General features: G+C 37.2%; 1 protein-coding gene across 1 annotated transcript in view; it reads left to right on the top strand.

Annotated features, from left to right (window-relative positions):
* LOC107689489 (dedicator of cytokinesis protein 9) overlaps positions 1 to 7,119 on the top strand; it is a 90,849-nt gene that overhangs the window by 1,443 nt on the left and 82,287 nt on the right. The window lies entirely within an intron of this gene.

Below are 7,119 nucleotides of genomic sequence, written 5' to 3'. Positions count from 1 at the left end.
AGTATGTGGAAAATAATGTGTTTTTTGAACCTTAAACCGCATAAACACATTTCATTACACCAAATACACAAAATAATGTTCTTTTTAGCAGCATCATATGACCCCTTTAAGGCTGTGTGCCGAATAGCATACTAGCATACTACCTACTGTTTATGCAGTATGCATACTGCGCGCAGAATGTACGGTTTCTGTACACATGGGATAACATTTGCCAAAATGTGCAGTATACAATAGAGCACAATGAGTAGAATATCAACCCCATCTTATGAGAAAACGTAATTATTTTGTGAAGTGGCCTCTGGCTGTGAGGTCTGAATCCGAGGATCAGAACTGTCAGAATGAGCTCTCAATGAAGCATATGTTGGGCCAAGAATGTGTGTGTAACTCCAGTGAGCTCACACACACTTACATTCCTGCATTATACATGTAAATACAATGAAATGCGACACTGTGTTTGTAGAATAATGGACAGATTGTGTCACATTTGTATGGTTTGTGCTCTGACAGGCCTCTGAACACAAATGTATTGTATGTTGGGGTCGAGGGAGACCCACAGATATGTGTTTAGGCGTGTAAACTGTAAGTATGGTTATATTCATTTTGCATTTCATCTAGAATCAGGTGTTCATCTGTGAATTCAGTCTAACCCACTCTGGACTTTGGGCCAGACAGCGGGATGAATTTCAAAAACAAGGTTGTGAAGTCCTCCTCTCAGATGTCTTCAAGTTGATATAAATAGTTCTGTGTGTAATACATGAAACACAAAACAAGATATTTTAATTTGTGCAAAACTCAACACCACACTTCTAGGGTATTGTGGGTGATTCCCAGAGCCAGGTGGTTACTTGGGTGTCTAGGCTGTGCTAGGTTGCTATTGAATAGATTGCTTTTGACTTGCAGGCTCAAGTCAAAAGAATCAAGACAAGTCTTTACAGATGGCTCAGGTTCATTTGACAATGACAGTCTATGCCCATTTTAGCTTCCCTTTATCAACCACCAGGTAAACATCAAGTATTACTGCTTAGAAAAGTAACAATAAAAAAAAAAAAAAAATCAAGTGTCTTGAAGTAACATTCATGTCCATAGCACTAAGAATGTGAGAAAAGCCAAAGTTCAATACTTCAATGGTTTGTTCAAAAACTAGTCCCATTTTTCCCAATTTTCCCAATTTTTATTAATGGCTTTAATGAGGGAAATGAAGCATTGCAAAGACATAATTGAATGAAAAGCAATGGAGAATATACAAATATACAATTAAAGAAGTTCATGTATACACACACACACACACACACACACACACATATATATATATATATATTCGTGGAGATTTCTTTGCTGAATCATTGGTAATGTATTTTTTCACCATGAAATTCCACTATTATATACAGTTTAAAAAATAAAAAAGTCCAAATAATGCAGACTGATGATTTCAACAAAAGCATATCATCAATTAACAACCTTGTAGCTCAAAGTAGGTCTATCTTTAAGTAATCATTAAAAATCAGCTCTCTTTGGAGAAAATTCATGGGATTTTACGTCTGGAAACCGACTGTTGTACTCTGTAGGATGCTGACTTTAAACACTACTAGCAGTGGTCAGTAAAACACCTGCTGTATTTCAAGGGTTAATGTGTGCACATGCCTGTGTATTACAGATCTATCGTGTGATAGTCATCTGGCTAAATTTTGTATGCTTTTTGACTAATCATGGACTTTGTTCAGGTGGGCATTAATAGGCACTTAGTGGCTCTGAAAAACAAAAGCAAACAGTTACTTGAAATGTTATGTTTACCACCAGTTTATACCGTCTGAAATATAAGCCTCATTTAATAAGCAGATCTGATAAAAATACTAGCCTGAAATGAACTCTGTGTATCATGAGTTTTGTGTTGGCACATCAAATATGCTGTCATCATTTATCATTTTTACAAACATTATTGAAATGTTACTTTTAGATGCTCTCTCAATGTTCTGAAAAAAAAAAAAAATCAGACAAATATCAACCTGAAACATTACAGAAAAAAAAACACATTCCATGAATGATGTATAACTAATGTTTTTGTTCTAATGTTCTTACTAGAACGTTGCCCAAATCTCAAAGAGAACGTTCTCTGTTAGCTGGGAGGCAGTATTTCTGGTTGCACTACAGCAATCAAATAAACTAAGCTGCTGTCCAACTGCCTGACATTGATGAACTAGGGCTGTCTGTCCAAACAGCATGTGTTTATGACATCTGAAGAGCGATGTGTTACATCTCTGTTGTCTGCATGGTGTTGTTGGTAATTGTGAGAGTGATTCGGGCAGGAGATGGAGATGAGGGACTGGTCATCCTGGTTCCCACTGATTTCTCTCTGCCAGCTTTAGTGCCGCATTGTTCAGAGTGACCTCCTCCACGGCACTTCCTTCCTCATAAACACACTCATAAAGATCACATTACAGCTGCCCACAGGCACTCAGGAGAGCTGCTCCTGATGATGTCCAGCCTCTGCTTCACACCCTGCAGGCAAACACACACACACACACACACACGCACAGAGAGAGAGAGAGTCTGTTTGATGTTGAGGGGAATTCACCTATAAAAAGTACCAAAATGTACCATGGTAAGTTGCATGGTTTTCAGACATGTAGGCCTACCATGGTATTCTTGGAATGCCACAGTACTATTTTGTAAGGGTTGTAAGGTTAAGATTGGATTAAGAGTGGTATAGCCTGATCATTTGTATAATTTTGGGGTTTGAATTGTAATTGTACAGTACTGTTGTAATAAAAAAAACTAGAGTGAGCAATACATACAGGAAAATATTTACCTTATTGCTTGCATATTCTTTACACATTTTTTAATATGAAAACTCGCAAACCATGCATCACACACTGTAGGCAGCGCAATCCTAACAACCTGCGCACTTTGCCTATGTCTACTCATATACTACTTTCTTTTTCTATTGGTCTCTGGAATTGCCAGTCTGCTGTAAACAAAGCAGATTTTATTACTTCTATTACTAGTCATTCAAGACTAAACCTCATTGCCCTGACAGAGACCTGGATCAAACCAGAGGACAATGCTACACCTGCAGGACTCACCAACAATTTCTCTTTTTCCCACTCTCCCCGTCTGACTGGAAGAGGTGGAGGTACTGGTCTGCTTATCTCTAATGATTGGAAATTTAATCCTTTACCATCTCTGAGTATCAACAGCCAGGACAATAACACACACACACACACACACACACACACACACACACACACACACACACACTTTCTTTCTAAGCATTAAAATGAGTAGTGTATCATTAATTTGAATAAGGGAAAATATGGTGGTTTGTAATATGATCCAACATTGCTTGTGGAATGTAATATCTGTCCTGGAGTGTCAGCTCTATAAACAGCAGAAGTTTCAGATGTTGTATAAAGTGTAAAGACTGTAGTGTTTCTTAATTGCTTTTTAGATGCATTAAAGGGATAGTTCACTCAAAAATTAAAATTCTGTGATCATTTACTTACCCTCAAGTTGTTCCAAACCTGTATGAGTTACTTTCTTAGATGTTTTGGAGAATGTTGGTAACTAAACAGCTGACGGTAACCTCTGACTTCAAATTGTATTTTGTTCCATACAATGGAAGTCAATAGCTACCGTCAACTGTTTGATTACCAGCATTCTTCAAAACATCTTGTTGTTCAGGTGAGGTGCATTATGTAGGAATAGGGATGACATGGCTGTCCATGATTTGTGTGCATATATTCAGCATTATTACACGGCTCTGTGGAATACTTGATTCTGATTGGTCAATCGCACCATCCAGCGGTATGTTATTCCCAGATAACAACCGCCAAATTGAATAACACACCGCTCATCCGGGTACTACGAGTTATCTTGACCGGTACTACTTATATGCTTAACGAGTCACTCCGCTATCGTTGACTGTCTGGCGCCATCTTGTGACTGAAAACACTTAACCACCGCGTGTTACAATGGAAGACTTCAGCATTAATTTCAACATATATGATAAAAACAAATCTTTTTAGCCGTGTAATAAGCGGCATAATGTACATCCAGCCGGTTATTATCTCAGAATAAACAACCAGCTGGATGTATATTATGCCGTGTAATAAGCGGCATAATGTACATCCAGCCGGTTGTTATCTCAGAATAAACAACCGGCTGGATGTACATTATCCCTTACTTAACACACTTCAGTCTTCTAGCAAACACACACACACACACACACACACACACACACACAAACACACAAACACAATGTCTCGCTGTCTGGTGGTTTGGCTCAGACTCATATAACGGATGTGGATTTCACTCTTAAATATTTGACTTAGGTTGCTCATGGGTTGCTCAGTCTGACAAGGGTTTAGTTTAGACTTGTCTCAGATGTGCAGTCTTAAGCCAGGATTATTTTCCCCCACATTTCCTTTCCATTCTCTCTCACACACTCACATACACACCCTGTGATATCTTTGCCACAGTCAGTATCCTCAGCACTAGTTTCAGCCTCAGACAACACATCCTCCGTTCGTTCACTGAATGTCTGTGTATATTGCTGAAATCACAAGCTCCAATCTCATTAGTTGGCTTTACACGACTTCCAGGAGGCAGAGCGCACAGGTTTTTACCAGTCTGCTATTGCAACAGTACATGATCCTTACAAAACAGAAGTACACTTCAAGTATACATTGAATTTGTTTTCCAAGTATACTTTATGTAGTAAATATAAGTACCAGGCCTATTTCAAGACTCGTTGGGACCAAATTGTTCCACATTTTAGTTTATAAAAGTATACTTTTAAGTGTAATAATATACTTTGAGTACAGAGCTAGTTTACATCTAGGTTTTTCTTTTGTATGGCAAATATACTGCGAACTAGCCTACACTATTAGTAAACTTACAGGTATACTGTTATGTTACTAGTTATATACTTGTAGCCTAATTTTTTATTTATGAAAGTACACTTTGGGGTGTACTTTACTAGTTTAATAGTGTTTATACTATTTCTGTGTTGTGTTGAACTGGGATGTTGATTTGAGTTGTTATATTTTGCCATCCAATACAATGGATGAAGTACAAGTATGGGCCAAATATACTTAGAAAATAGACTGTTTTGTATAATTGTCAGTAAGAGCCAAGTACTTAAGTATAATTGTGTTAATATAGATTTGACAAGTACATAAGAAGTAGACTGATTTTATTTTAAGGACTAATAGCACATTTGAAGAAAATTCATTTTTTCTTACAGGAATGAAGAAATAAATAACAGTGACTATCATGACAATGGGAAGGGTTAAGACGGCTCTGATGCAGTGTTTAATTTGAACAAGACCAAGACCAAATCAGAGTTGCTTCTGATGCTGAGAGTGAGGCGGGTCAGAGCCAGCAGTTTTTAGTTTTTAGTAGTTTGTAGATTTCATAAAGGTGAAGTGTGTAATAAGATCTCTAAAAGCTTTTTCCCATCCCAGTTTAATTTGCAGAGGTTCCTGTGGTTGATGGTTTTGTTGAGGCATCCTGACCAGTAGCCTGTTGAAAATGTACTTTTGATTAGCAGTTCTGCTGAAAAGGATGCAAACAAACTCCACCGCTGTTCTGTAGAAAGAGCTGCTGTTTACTGAAGGAATTATCTGCTATGTCAATAACCTTAATTTTCTCTTGTGAAGGCAATGAAAACAAAAACAAAAAAAAAAAATCTCTCATCATTTACTCACCGTCATGAAAATGCAAACCCATAAGGCATCCGTTCATCTTCAAAACATGAATGAAGACATTTTTAATATTGAAAGTCTGCAAAACCAATATTTGCAGACTTCAAAAAGTACATAAAGACATTGTAAAAGTAATCCATATGAATCAAGTTGTTTTATTTAAAGTCTTCTGAAGACACATTGTTCACTTTATATGATTTATATATTTAATTTGGGCTTTTATTCTCAGATAAACCTTGATCAACACACATACAGTATAGCAAATCAAATATCATAAACAGAAGCTTAGATGTTCTTGCTTAACACAAAAAATGATGAGAGAATATTAAAAATATATCCATTTGTTTTTACAAAGATGAATGAAAGACATGAAATTTTGATGACAAAATTTTCATTTTGGGATTAACTATGCCTATAAACACAAACTGAAATGCCATTTTCAACAAATATAATTTCTGTAATCTGACATGTTTACAAAAAGTATAAAAAAGTGCAACTGAAGATTCCGCTGGACAAAATACTGGGTGTGACTTGTTTTTATGATCCATTGTAATGTGATTTGATTAGGAGGGGTAGAAACATGCTACAGTAACACTAGATATATTTATTAAGAAAGTCAACAGTGTCAGTTTTCGCACATACTGTAAGACAATAATAGCAACTACCACATCCTACAGCGGAGCTCTGCCCCGGCCCGTACCAGACCAGTCAACTGAATGAGCTCCTCAGACGCCTCCAGCACCTCCACTGACAGGATGAAACAAAGACCTGTGCTAGAGTCATTTCCTCACACACACTTCCACATCAGTGCTCACTCTGTTCAGAGAGGGGGCCAAAATGTGCAGGGGGGTGGAGCAAATTAGCTCAAAAGGGAAATGTATATAAATTACTACAGTTAATTATGATTAATTACAATTATTTATATCAGCTGCCAGTAGTAACTGTAGCAGAATTAAATTGCCCTCAACTAATCTGTTCGTCCAGCGAACATTCAGTGTAAGTTCATATCAACTCTAGGAAAGGATATTTTCGTGGCCACAGAAAATACTTTCATACAGTATTAATGCATTAGAGCATGTAGCAAGGATCAAAATCGTAAAGGGACATTAATTTGCAAGGCAGAATCAGAAACTCGTGTAATTTGTGCACAAGAGTTTTATTAACTAAACGCTAACACAAACTAGTCTAACAAACAAACAAACACTCATACAGGGGAAAGGGCAAATGAGACTTGATGGATGAAACCATCAGGAAAACCAGAGAATGAAGCTATGAAAAGAGTCAGTTAACCACCTGAGTGAAACCATCAGCGCCATTTTAGAACGGGGTCTACAGCTTATACTAAACCTCTGTTTCGTTTAGTTAAATGTACGATACTTGCATTGCCTTGGCCTTGAACAAGCATCCGGATGTAGTC

This window comes from Sinocyclocheilus anshuiensis, unplaced genomic scaffold, assembly GCF_001515605.1.
Source record: "Sinocyclocheilus anshuiensis isolate Anshui unplaced genomic scaffold, SAMN03320099.WGS_v1.1 scaffold1199, whole genome shotgun sequence".
Taxonomy (NCBI): Eukaryota; Metazoa; Chordata; class Actinopteri; order Cypriniformes; family Cyprinidae; genus Sinocyclocheilus; species Sinocyclocheilus anshuiensis.
Note: the sequence above shows the minus strand (reverse complement) of the source record. Positions and strands in the feature narration are given on the sequence as shown.